At 64.0% G+C, this 13,100-nt stretch overlaps 1 pseudogene; it reads left to right on the top strand.

The window, feature by feature from the left end:
- Window positions 1–1,417: 1,417 nt before the first annotated feature.
- Window positions 1,418–12,779, top strand: LOC115945973 (plakophilin-3-like; annotated as a pseudogene).
- The last annotated feature ends 321 nt before the right edge of the window (window positions 12,780–13,100 follow it).

A 13,100-nucleotide genomic window follows, 5' to 3' on the forward strand; every position in this document is an offset into this window, starting at 1 on the left:
GCATCTGTGGGTCCACAGACCTCCTGTGGGCTCCTTGTGCTCCTCCACTGGGTCACCTTGTCCCTGGGATGTGACCATTGGGTCCCTGCTGTCCTGCAGGGTCACTGGGAGCACTGGGAGGGCTGAGCCTCAGTGTCCCCCTCTGCATCCCCAGCGCTCAGCATCATTGGAGCCATGGGGTGAGGATGGAGGTGGTGGCTCAGCCGCCTCTTTGCCATCAAACAACTGCTTTGGGGGATTTCGTTCCAGATTTGGTACTTGTGGCCTCGGGGGCAGCGGATTCTCCTCCCCGCACTCCTCCTCTCCGCCCCACACTGCAGCTCTTTGTTGTGGGTCGGGAGCTGCCCGACCTGTGGCCTGCGCCCTGATCCCTAAACCCGCCTTTCCTTAGGCTCAGCTTTTCCAGCAGCAGAGCTCACAAAGCCACCGGCACCAGTGCAGGCACCAGGATCTGCTACTGGTGATGCTGGGAGGGACTGGTGCCCCCAGCACCATCCGCACTGGGGACACGGGTCCAGCCCCCCTGGCTGTGGTCAGGGGCAGCCAATGGTGTTCCATTGGGGAAGGGCAGCAGCAGGATGCTGTAGGGTTTGGTTCTATGGCAGTGGTTGAGCTGTGGGGACCATGGGGAGCCCTAAAGGACAGTGGGATGAGGGCAGGTCCCCAGGGCTGGGTGAGGTTGTGGCCTGTAGCTCACCCTGTCCCAGGTGATGCTGTGGTGACACTGGGGCTTGTTCAGGGTGAAGGGGAACACCAGCCACAAACAGCCTTGCTATGGGGCTGCCCTGGCTGTGGGGTGGCTGGAGGGGAGCACAGGGTCATCCCCACACCTCCAGGGCTGTGACAGCAGTGGCCAGGTCCTGGCATCCTCCTGCCCTGTGCTGGGCTTTGCTGGGGTCCCCTCTGCAGCACTGGGTGCAGTGTGGAGCCCGGCTGGAAGCAATGGCCCCAAACTGGTTTGGCCCGTTCCAAACGCTCCCTCTGCTTATCTGGCTTCAAAGGGCTCCTGCTACATCCCACGCACACAAACATCTCCCTGTGATCCCCTGGGGGAGCTCCTGCATCCCAAACCTGTACCCCCCCCGCAAGCTTTGCCTCCCCTGCACCTCCTTTGGGCAGCCCCAAACCCCTCCTTGTACCCATGGCTCAAGGGGATGCAATGGGAAGGACACATTGTGCACGGTGATGGGGACTAACGGTGACTGTAACGTTACAGAGCAGGATGCGATGCGGCTCCAGGGATGGGGCAATGGGACCCGGAGCACCCCACACCCCCCGGCCGTGCCGGGGCTCCCCCTGGAGCCGTCGGGAGCTCCCCCTTGGCTGCGAGGGGAGAGGTTTGGAGGCGCATGCAAAGCACCCGCATGTGAAGAGCAGACTGGTTGGGTAGGTCCGGGGCGGGCCCGTTCCAGCCCCACACCCGCTGCACCGGCCCCACAGCAGACGGCAGCGCCCACCCTGCACCCGCGGTAGCACCCAAGGGTGCCCCTGCGCCCCGGACGATGCTGCAGGGCAACGGCGCTCCGGGGCCACCCAACAAGGTACGTGCGGCCGGTGCCCATCGCGGGGCCCTCGGGGCACTGGTGCCATATGTGTCCATCGCGGAGCCTTCGGGACACCGGTGCCATATGTGCCCATCGCGGAGCCCTCGGGGCATCGGTGCCATCCGTGCCCATCGCGGGGCCCTCGGGGTACCGGTGCCACCCGTGCCCATCGCGGAGCCCTCGGGACACCGGTGCCACCCGTGCCCATCGCGGGGTCCTCGGGGCTCCGGTGCCATCCGTGCCCATCGCGGGGTCCTCAGGGCACCGGTGCCATATGTGCCCATCGCGGAGCCCTCGGGGTACCAGGGCCGCAGCTCCAGCTCCATCCGGAGCCTCTGTCCCTGCTCCCGTCGTGCCTCAGTTTCCCCCCTCTGCTGCGGTCCCGGCTGTGGCACCGGTGACACCGTCGGGTGCCCGAGGATGAGGCGCACCCAGGGGCTGGGGTGGCCCCGGGGATGTGGCTCTGTCACCCGCAGAGGGAGGGATACGGGAGCCTCCAGGCTTGGCGCTCAGTGACCGCTGTAGGGATCCCCAGACCGAGCTCATTTAACCCTGTGTCACCCGCACTGTGTGTGGGTCCCGTCGGGAATCCCGTTTTTCCTCCAAATGTGGGATTTTTTGGTGCCACTTTGCTACTTTTTAAGCATTTTTGCTACATTTTAAGCATTTTGCTACATTTTAAGCTCCCATCCGACGTTTCCCCTATTAACAAACCGCTTGACAAGCCGAGCGCTGCCCTTTTGGGCTTCAAACCTGCCTCACCCCCCTCATACCCCCCATTCCCAGCAGCAGTGTCACACCGGTGGGATGGGGGCTCGGAAGGGGATGGGGCTGGTCAGGACCACCCCGGCCCCGCTGTGTCCCCACGGCTTTGGGGTCCGGCCGCCCCCAGCCCCCGGTGCTGGCACGGACCGGCCGGGCAGGCAGCGGCTTGCAGGGACCGATCCACCCTCCGCCTGCTCCCGGGGGGATCCCGTGATTCAGCCCCAGCCTTGGGAGCCTCCCGTTGAGCTCTGCCAAACACGGGCACATCCCGTGGGAGGCGTCACGGGAGGGGGGGGGGGGGGTGGGCATGGTCCCGGTACCCACAATAGGACCGTAGGGACCCATTAGTTTATGGGGCGGGTGTGCTGCTGTCACCCCATTGCGATGGGCACTGGGGTCTGCGGCCCCATAGGGTTTGGGGGGGGAAGCAAAGCGGGACCATCACCCCACAACAAAGCCAGGTTGGACACAGGGCTCGGAGCAGCTGCCCCACTGGAAGGGGACCCTGCCCCACTGGAAGGGTTCCTGCCCCACTGGAAGGGTCCCTGCCCCACTGGAAGGGGTCCCTGCCCCACTGGAAGGGGTCCCTGCCCCACTGGAAGGGTTTCTGCCCCACTGGAAGGGGTTCCTGCCCCACTGGAAGGGTTTCTGCCCCACTGGAAGGGGTCCCTGCCCCACTGGAAGGGTCCCTGCCCCACTGGAAGGGGTCCCTGCCCCTGCCGTCGGAACCGGAGGTGCTTCCAGGTCCCTCCAACCCAAACCTGCCCCTATGATCCCAAACCGCTCCCCGCAGCTCCTGCCCCCCCCCCCGGCAGCCGCTGCTGCTCCTGCTGACAGCGGCACATTCCATAGGGACAACCGCCCTTGTCACCCCCCCAGCGGAGCTCAGCACCGCCCAGCGCTGGCACTGCCAAAGCTGCGGCCGGGCGGGGCCGGGAGCTGATGCCAGGGGCTGAGCTGTGCCATGAGCAGGGGCTGAGCCTCAGTGCAGAGACCGGACACAGTTCGGTTCAGGAGTGAGAGGCTCAGCAGTGGCTATGGGGCTGAGCTGTGCCATGAGCAGAGACCGGACACAGTTCGGTTCAGGAGTGAGGGGCTCAGTGTTGGCTCAGGGGCTGAGCGGTGCCATGAGCATGGGCTGAGCTGTGCCATGAGCAGGGGCTGAGCCTCAGTGCAGAGACCGGACACAGTTCGGTTCAGGACAGGCTCAGGAGCTGAGCCCCAGTGCAGAGCAGAGACCGGACTCAGTTCGGTTTAGGACAGGCTCAGGGGCTCAGCTCAGGTGCCATGAGCAGGGGCTCAGCCCCATTGCCGAGCAGAGACCGGACTCAGTTCGGTTCAGGACAGGCTCAGGGGCTGAGCCCCAGTGCGGAGCAGAGACCAGACTCAGTTCGGTTCAGGACAGGCTCAGGGGCTCAGCGGTGCCATGAGCAGGGGCTGAGCCCAGTACACAGCAGAGACCGGACTCAGTTCGGTTCAGGACAGGCTCAGGGGCTGTCGGCAGCGATGGAGCCGATGCCGGGGAGGTCTCGGGCGCTGCTCACGGCACTGGGGGGGGGTTGAGGTGTTCCTGGAGGCCCAGGCGGGTGGGGTGAGGTTAATGAGTACCTATGGTAGCAGCGGCTGAGTCACCGCGTTCGGTTCCGCCCCTGATGCTGCTTTAGTCATTGGGAGCTTGAGCTTTAATTCCCTGCTTTGAAAAGCAAAGCAGGGAGGGTCCGGCCGGTAATTACCCCCAATGAGCCCCTGCTGGGCCCCATAGCGGCCCTGCCCCCCCCCCCCGCAAAGGGGTTTGGTGGTGGTGGGTACCCCCGGGGTCCGTGGTGGGCTCTATGGGGTCCGGGTGCTCCCAGGGGTTGGCTTAGGGGTCTGGGGCTGTCTGGTGGTGCCATGGGGGGCACAGGGCTCTCCTGGAGGTTACCCGGGGTCCTGGTTCATTGGGAGGATGCTGTGGGTCTGTAGGGGTCAACAGGGAGGTTACCTGTGGTCCAGGTGTAGAGGGGAGGCCATGTGGGGTCTGGGGGTTGCCAAAGGGGCAATCTGGGGTCTGGGGTTCTCTGTAGTGACCTAGTGGAGCTCTGGGGCTCTCCTAGGAGCTTTTCTAGGGGTCTTGAGCTTACAGGAGGGACCATGTGGGTCTCTGAGGGGTCACTGGTGGGGCTCTTTGGGGTCCGTGGCTCACCAGTGGGTCTGCCCCCAATGGGTCTGCCTCTCCCCACTGCAGCCATAGGTGCGACCACCTCAGACCCCCAAGGGCATCCTGCTCCCTCGCGCCCTTGTCCCTGTGAGGTCACGGTGGGTGCTGGCACCGGTGTCACTGGTGTTGGTGTTACCGGTGTTGGTGTCACCAGTGCTGGTGTTACCGGTTCTGGTGTCCCTGGTGTTGGTGTCACTGGTGCTGGTGTCACTGGTGTTGATGTCACCGGTGCTGGTGTCACCGGTGTTGGTGTCCCCGGTGTTGGTGTCCCCGGTGTTGGTGTCACCGGTGCTGGTGTCACCGGTGCTGGTGTCACCGGTGCTGGTGTCCCCCGGTGCTGGTGTCACTCGTGTTGGTGTCACTCGTGTTGGTGTCCCCAGTGCTGGTGTTACCGGTGCTGGTGTCACTGGTGTCACTGGTGCTGGTGTCCCTGGTGCTGGTGTCACCGGTGCTGGTGTCAGCGGTGCTGGTGTCCCCGGTACTGGTGTCCCCAGTGCTGGTGTCCCCGGTACTGGTGTCCCCGGTACTGGTGTCCCCGGTACTGGTGTCCCCGGTGCTGGTGTCACCGGTGTCACCGGTGCTGATGTCACCCGGTACTGGCGTTACCGGTGTTGCTGTCACCGGTACCTGTGTCCCCGGTACGTCCCCTCCCCGCGGGCGTGGCGGCTGTGGGGCGGTCCGGTCTGAGCGCTCCGCTCACCTGCACGGGGCTGCCGCTGGTCTCGGCCTCGGCTCCGCCGCCATGCAGGAGCCCAACGCGTTCCTCCTGTCGGCTCTACAGCCCGAGGCCGGGGTGTGCTCCCTGGCGCTGCCGTCGGACCGGCAGCTGGACGGCCGGAGCCGGGAGACGGCCGAGGGGCAGCGGCTGCGGAGCGCCCGAGTGCAGGAGCAGGTCCGCATCCGGATGATGCTGAGGGGCTCCGGACCCGACCACGGCGACGGCAGCAGAGGTGGGAGAACCCCCCCCCCCCCCCCCCCCCCCCGTGTCCCCCCCCCCCCGTCCGGGTACACGTCCGTCGGGCAACACCGGGTTTGGGGTTCAGTCCTCGGGGTGGCGTTTTGGGGGTGCCCTCACCCGGCTGAGCCCCCACAGCAGTGGGAAGGGGCTGCGTGGCCCCATTGCGGGCTCGTTCTGCCCCACTGCAGACTCCTTCCGCCCCACTGCAGGCTCCTTCCACCCCATTGCGGGCTCCTTCCGCCCCACTGCGGGCTCCTTCCACCCCATTGCGGGCTCTATCTGCCCCACTGCGGGCTCCTTCCACCCCATTGCAGACTCCTTCCGCCCCACTGCAGACTCCTTCCGCCCCATTGCGGGCTCCATCTGCCCCACTGCAGGCTCCTTCCGCCCCACTGCGTCCTCGTTCCGCCCCACTCGGGGTCGTGCCTCAGTTTCCCCCCTGCCCCCCAGGGTTTGCATTGGGGGGGTCCCGCACCCCGCTTGTGTCGGGGGGAGGTTGTGCCTGTCCCGGCAGATCCCTGCCTGTCCCCGGCAGCCTCTGAGCTGTGCCTCTGGCCTGGCTCCAGCTCCTCCATTACCGTCTGCTCCCGGCCTCCGCCCTGTGCTGCTCCCTGCTCCGGTAATGGGGCTCACCGGGCCCCGGTGCTGGGGCCTCGGCCGTGGGGGAGACATGAGACCCCCCCCGGTACCCCCAGGGCTGCCCCATGGCTGGTGTGAGTCATGGTCCTATCCCTGCGGCGCTGGTGATGGCCTCGTGCCCGTCAGCGGCCCTGGGGCGGTGGTGGAGGGTGCGGTGGGACTGGTTCCGGATGGGATCCGGTCCCTATGGTGGATCCTGTCCCCATGGTGGATCCTGTCCCTATGGTGGATCCTGTCCCCATGGTGGGATCCTGTCCCTATGGTGGATCCTTGTCCCCATGGTGGGATCCTGTCTCCATGGTGTGATCCCATCCCCACAGTGTGATCCCATCCCCACAGTGCGATCCCATCCCCAGGGTGCTGGAGCCGGCACTGGCTCTGAGGGTGCCTGGGTTGTTGATCCGGCTGCGGCTCAGCCTCCATGTCCCTGCCAAGGTGGCAATTATCCCTTTGCCGTCGGGGCAGGATGAAAGGCAGGAGCCTGGCACTGCCCCTGGTCAGCAGGCAGGGGAGGGCAGTGTCCTCCTGCCCCTTGTGCCCTATGGCTGCTGGTGCAGGTCACCCTGGGATGAGCTGTGGGGTCTCTGGTCCCCATGACCACCCCTTTACCTGATCCTCCCATCTCCATCCCATAGGCAGTCAGTATGGCACAACCATGCGCTCCTCCTTCAGCTCCCGCTCCCAGAGCAATGGTGTGGACCCCAAAGCCTCGGTATGTACCGGGGGGGTTCATCCTCTCCCCCTGCCCATCACTGTGGGGATGCCAGAGGGACCCATCCTGGCTGCGGCTTTGGCTGTGCCAAGGGAGGCTCTGGGCTCCATCCTCCCCTTTGCCGGTGGTGGGGATGGAGGGGCAGGCTCAGGACACCCTAACCCCTGCACCCCACAGCTCTATCAACCACTGACCAAGAAGGACTTCGGCACCTTGAAGGGCAGCGCATGGTCCTCGCGCTCGGCCGTGGACCTCACCCCGCACAAGCGGCATGGCAACCATCAGCAACGGGGGCCTGGCCAAGGGCCGCAGCTACGGCTACACCATGTCCCAGGTGTCCAACAGCTCCCCACGACCCAGCTCCTTCCACGAGCGCAGCTACCGCGCGCGGGCACAACCTGGACACGCTGTCGCTGCGCTCGCTGCGCCTGACCGAGGGTCCGCCACACACCGCGGCTGACGACCGCTACAGCCTCCTGTCGGAGCAGATGGACTCTGTGGGTCAACCACCGTCCGCTCTACCGGTGCCAGGGCAGCGGTGGTGGCTTCACCCGCTCCTACACCCTGGAGCGGCAGCTGAGCGGCGGCTCCAGCGCCAAGGAGTGGCCGGAGGGCAGCGAGGTGCCGCACAACCGCACCATCCGCGCGCATCCGCCATGCGCACGCTACAGCGCTTCCAGAGCAACAACCGCTCCCGGCTCAGCACCGGCTCCTTCGGCACCGTCCCCACCGGAGCCGGCTCCTACCTGGGTATGATGGAGCACGGCTCCCGAGCACCCTCCGTGCGCAGCCTGGCCGAGGGCAGCCATCACCTGCAGGACCAGCGCATGGACATGTACAATGGGCACAACACCCTGCTCAGCCATCAGTCGGGGGGTGAGTGACATGGGGATGGACACCAGCTTGGTCCTTGTCCCCACATTAGCTGGTCAAGGGCAAACCCTTCTCTCTGTTGCCTGGTGCTATCTTGCTGTGAGGGATGTGGGAGAAGGGGGTGATGGAGGTGAATGCCCCATCCCTGCAGTGCTCAAGGCCAGGTTGGACACAGGGGCTTGGAGCAGCTGCTCCAGTGGAAGGGGTTGGAGCTGGAGGAGCTTTAAGGTCCCTTTCATCCCAAACCATTGTGTGATTCTGTGGTGGGAACGCAGTTGGCCCCATAGTGATTGGACCATGGTGTGGGTTGACCCCAAACACGTCCTGTGTGCGGCTGTAGCTTCTCTTATGGACATATGCTGAGACCCCAGGGTAGGGAGATGCTCTTTAAGCTGGGTCTGGAGTCTCATGCCCAAGCACATAGTGGGTTGATGAGTCCCCTCCGAGGTGCATGTGTGGAGGATCCTTATGGTCATGTTCACCTCCTTGTGCCCATGGTTCCAGGTTTGACGACATCGACCTGCCCTCAGCCGTGAAGTACCTGATAGCCACAAGACCCCAACCTGCAGGTGTTGGGTGCTGCCTACCTGCAGCACAAGTGCTACAGTGACAGCAACGCCAAGAAGCAGGTGAGCACCTATGGGCAGGACAAGGGGACCCCCGGCCCCTATACACGGTACAGGGACCAAGGGACCCCCATCCGCTGCTGTCCCCCCAGGCCCGCAGCCTCCATGCCATGCCCAAAGCTGTGTGAAGCTGTTCAACAGCCCCAACCAGGAGGTACAGCGTCACGCAACCGGTGCCATGCGCAACCTCATCTACGACAACACCGAGAACAAGCTGGCGCTGGTGGAGGAGAACGGTATCTATGAGCTGATGCGGACACTGCGGGAGCCTGACGATGAGCTGCGCAAGAACGTCACAGGTTGGGGACCGCGGATGGGGATGGTTGCCATGGTGACCCAGGATGCTGGGAGTCATCGTCACCCATCCTGTCCCATGGTTGTTCCTGTCTGTGGGTGTTGATGGGAGCCCCCCAGGGTGGTTCCGCTCCCGTCATTCCCAACACTCTCTGCACAGGGATCCTATGGAATCTGTCCTCCAGTGACAACCTGAAGGACCGCCTGGCCCGGGACAACCCTGGGACCAGCTCACGGACCTGGTGCTGGTCCCCGCTCTCGGGGCTGGGGGGCTCGGGTGTCATCCAACAGAACCCCTCCGAGGCCGAGATCTTCTACAACTCCACCGGCTTCCTCAGGTACCATTGGCAGCTCCGGTCCTCACACCATGGGTGTAGGTTTGGGTGACACAGACACCGTGTGGGGTGTGCGCATAGGGAGCAGGGCTCCTTTCTGGTCCCCATCCCTTGCAGCCCATGTGCATCCCATGGTCAGCCCCATGGCACAGGTACCATCTGCCCTCCCCACGGTGATCCTATGGGCACAAAGGGGTGGTCATGGGGGAGCTGTGATGAACCATGTCCCCATGCAGGAACCTCAGCTCTGCCAGCCAACAGACCCGGCAGAAGATGCGTGAGTGCCATGGGCTGGTGGACTCCATGATCCATTATGTGAACAGCTCCCTGGAAGTGGGCAAGTCAGAGGACAAGGTGAGCCCAGGAGCTGGGAGGCTTTGGGTGCCCTTGGGTTGTGGTGTACACCCGTCTCCTAGTGACAGCCTCACCATCATGGTGCAAAGGGCAACATCTCAATGGGGTGATGGGATATGATGGACATACTGGGCATTGTGGTGACCCTGATAGAGCCCCATAGGGATGCACCATTAGCAACACCCCATCATGCGGCACAAGCACTGACACCCCCATGTCCCCCCCAGAGCGTGGAGAAACGCGGTGTGGTGTCCTGCGCAACCTCTCCCTACCGCCTGTACGATGAGATGCCCCCGTCCTCACTGCAGCGCCTCGAGGGTCACCGGCGCAACACCAGGGCGGCACGGTGACGGGGGAGCTGGTGGGATGCTTCAGCCCCCAGAGCAAGAAGGCCCGAGAGGTCAGTGGGGGGGGGGCAATGGGACCCAGTGTTCTGGGGCAGGGGTGGCAATGGGAACCGTGTTCTGGGGCAGGGGTGTCAATGGGACCGTGTCCCGGGGCAGGGGTGTCAATGGGACCGTGTCCTGGGGCAGGGGTGTCAATGGGATCGTGTCCCAGGGCAGGGGTGGCAATGGGACCACGTCCCGGGGCCGGGTGGCAATGGGACCGTGGTCTGGGGCAGGGGTGGCAATGGGACCGTGTCCTGCGGCAGGGGGGGCAATGCAATCGGGCCCTGGGGCAGGGGTGGCAATGGGGTGATGCTGGGTGGAGATGGACGCGGGCGGAGGTGGACGCTGGGCTCAGCTCAGGGCTGGGACACGCGGATGAGCTCAGTGCTGGTGATTCAGGAGCGTGGTGTGAATCAGGCGCTGAGCCCCTGCTGTGCCATGCAACGGGTGTGACACAACCGGTGTGAGCTGCCCGGTGCTTGGGGCTGGGCATGGGGCAGGAGGGGACAGCCGCAGCAATGAGGGATGCTGTAGGGGACACCGGTCCAACAGCATCCTCCCCACAGCACTACCTGAACGCGGACATCGTCACCTTCACGGAGGTGTCCAAGGACCCCAAGGGCATGGAGTGGCTCTGGAACCCGCAGATCGTGGGTATCTACAACCGGCTGCTGCAGCGCTGTGAGCTCAACAAGCACACCACGGAGGCGGCCTCGGGCGCACTGCAGAACATCACTGCTGGGGACCGCAGGGTGAGGGTGTAGGGAGCATCCTGGGGGTGATGCTGATGCTGGTCCAGGTGTTCCCAACACCGCACCGGTCACAGGCTGGGATACACCTTCATGTGGGCTGGTTCTGGTTTGCCTGGGTGGAGAACCTGTCCATCACACCACTCACCACCCATGGGTAACCTGTCACCACCCAGGTGTGGGTAACCTGTCCATTACACCACTCACCACCCAGGTGTGGGTAACCTGTCCATCACACCACTCACCACCCAGGTGTGGGTAACCTGTCCACCGCACCACTCACCACCAGGTGTGGGTAACCTGTCCATTGCACCACTCACCACCCAGGCATGGGTAACCTGTCCATCATACACCTCACCACCAGGCATGGGTAACCTGTCCATCATACCACTCACCACCAGGCCATGGGTAACCTGTCCATCACACCACTCACCACCCATGGGTAACCTGTCCATTGACCACTCACCACCCAGGTGTGGGTAACCTGTCCACCGCACCACTCACCACCCAGGTGTGGGTAACCCCACCTGGCCCTGTTGAGCAAGAGGAGGAGGAGGAGGAAGGAGGAGGAAGAGGAGGGTGCAATGGGGGTCCTGTTGGGTCCCATTGTAGTCTCAGAGCAGTGTGTGCCCCGCAGTGGGCAGGTGTGCTGAGCCGCCTGGCCCTGGAGCAGGAGCGCATCCTGAACCCGGTCCTGGACCGTGTCCGTACCGCTGACCAGCACCAGCTGCGCTCCCTGACCGGCCTCATCCGGAACCTGTCCCGGCACGCCCGCAACAAGGATGAGATGTGTGAGTGTGGTGAGCCCAGCGCCTGCCCTTCATCCTCCTCCTCCTCCTCGCTCCGGCCTCCATCCCAGCACCCTCTGCATCCCTGCTCCATCCCCAGCACCAAACACCCTCTGCTCCCAGTGCTCCACCACCAACCCCATCATCCCATTGGCTTTGTCCTCCAGTCCTGGTGCCCATGGAAGCATCCCTGGTGCTGGTCCCTCACCACACTGGTGCTGCCGCGTGTGCCGGTGCAGCCGCTGGCACTGACACACCATCCTCACCCACAGCCACCAAGGTGGTCAGCCACCTGATGGAGAAGCTTCCGGGCAGCGCTGGGGACAAGGCTCCTCCGGTTGATGTCGTGGTGAACATCATCGCGGTGCTCAACAACCTGGTGGTGGAGAGCCCCATGGCCGCACGGGACATCGTCTACTTCGATGGGCTCCGGAAGCTCTTCTACATCAAGAAGAGAAGGGACAGGTGAGGGCTCTGCTCTCCCCATGGCCCCATAAGGTCTCCCATCCCAAGGCCCCACAGCAGCTCAGTGGCCTCATGGTCTCCATCAACCCTTGGCCATGTCCTCCGGACACCCCCATGGGCTGGGATGCAGTCACCTTTCCCATGGGATGCTCCTCACCACTTGCTGCTCACCACCTGTACTGGGTGCTGGGCTCCAGCCTTGACTCTGCCTCTTCCCACTGGTGTTGAGTCTCCAGCCCCTATGGCCCTTCTGGGGTGGGCTCCGTGGGTTGATGGGCACTATCCTGTGCGCCGGTACCCAAACCTCATTGAGCTCTGTCCATGGCCAGCTCGGACAACGAGAAGTCCTCCCGAGCAGCCTCCAGCCTCCTGGGCAACATGTGGCAGTACAACAAGCTCCACCGGGACTTCAAGATGGTGAGAACTGGTCCCAGTGTCCCATCCCACTGGGGGGGTCCTGGGGTGGGTCCTGAGGGTGTCAGAGCCATTGAACACACAGTCCAAATACTTGGGACAGTCTCACAGTGCCTAAAGGGGCTGCAGGAAACCTGGAGAGGGGCTTGGGACAAGGGATGTAGGGACAGGCCAAGGGGAATGGCTTGAACCTGCCCAAGAGAGGGGAGACTGAGATGGGATACAAGGAAGTTCATTGTGAAGGTTGGGGAACACTGGAAAGGGTTGAATGGAGAAGCTGTGGCTGCCCCATCCCTGGCAGTGCTCAAGGCCAGGTTGGACACAGGGGCTTGGAGCAGCTGCTCCAGTGGAAGGGGTTGGGGTTGGATGATCCCTAAGGTCCCTTCATCCCAAACCATTCTGGGGTTACATTAAATGCTTCCAGGTCCCAGATCCCTGTTCCCCCCTCCTGAAGGGCTGGGATGTCCCCAGAGCATCATCCCCATGGTGGTACCTGCCCTGCTGGGGTTGATGCTGGAGCACAGTGGGTCCATGCTCACTCCCAGCCCCAGTGAGGTGTGGGCAGGGGGTGACTGTGTCCGTGTGTCCTTGCAGAAGGGGTACCGGAAGGAGGACTTCCTCAGCCTGTGAGGACACCAGGACCCTGCTCCATAGCATAGACCCCATTGCAGCCCTACTGCATCCCTACCGGTCCCTTCCCTGCATGGGGGCGTTGTCCTCACTCCTGCCCAGCCCTAACCCAGCCCCTGCTTTAGGCTCTGCTGCAGGGCCCTGCTGGGACCACAGTTACTGAGGGGCTGCCCCATGGCACCCATGGGTGCTCAGACCTGGGGTCCTGGCTGCACAGCAAAGCTTGGCTCATGGCTCAATGGGAGCTGCAGGGTTTGGGGCCTCCTGCACTGAGGTGGGGAAGGGGCTTTGGGGACCCTCCATTCCCAAATCACTGTGCACTATGGGCGGGTGTGGGGTGCGCTGTGGGGTGCTCAGGCTCTGCCCTG

The sequence above is a fragment of the Melopsittacus undulatus genome (genome assembly GCF_012275295.1).
Source record: "Melopsittacus undulatus isolate bMelUnd1 chromosome 4 unlocalized genomic scaffold, bMelUnd1.mat.Z SUPER_4_unloc_1, whole genome shotgun sequence".
NCBI lineage: Eukaryota > Metazoa > Chordata > Aves > Psittaciformes > Psittaculidae > Melopsittacus > Melopsittacus undulatus.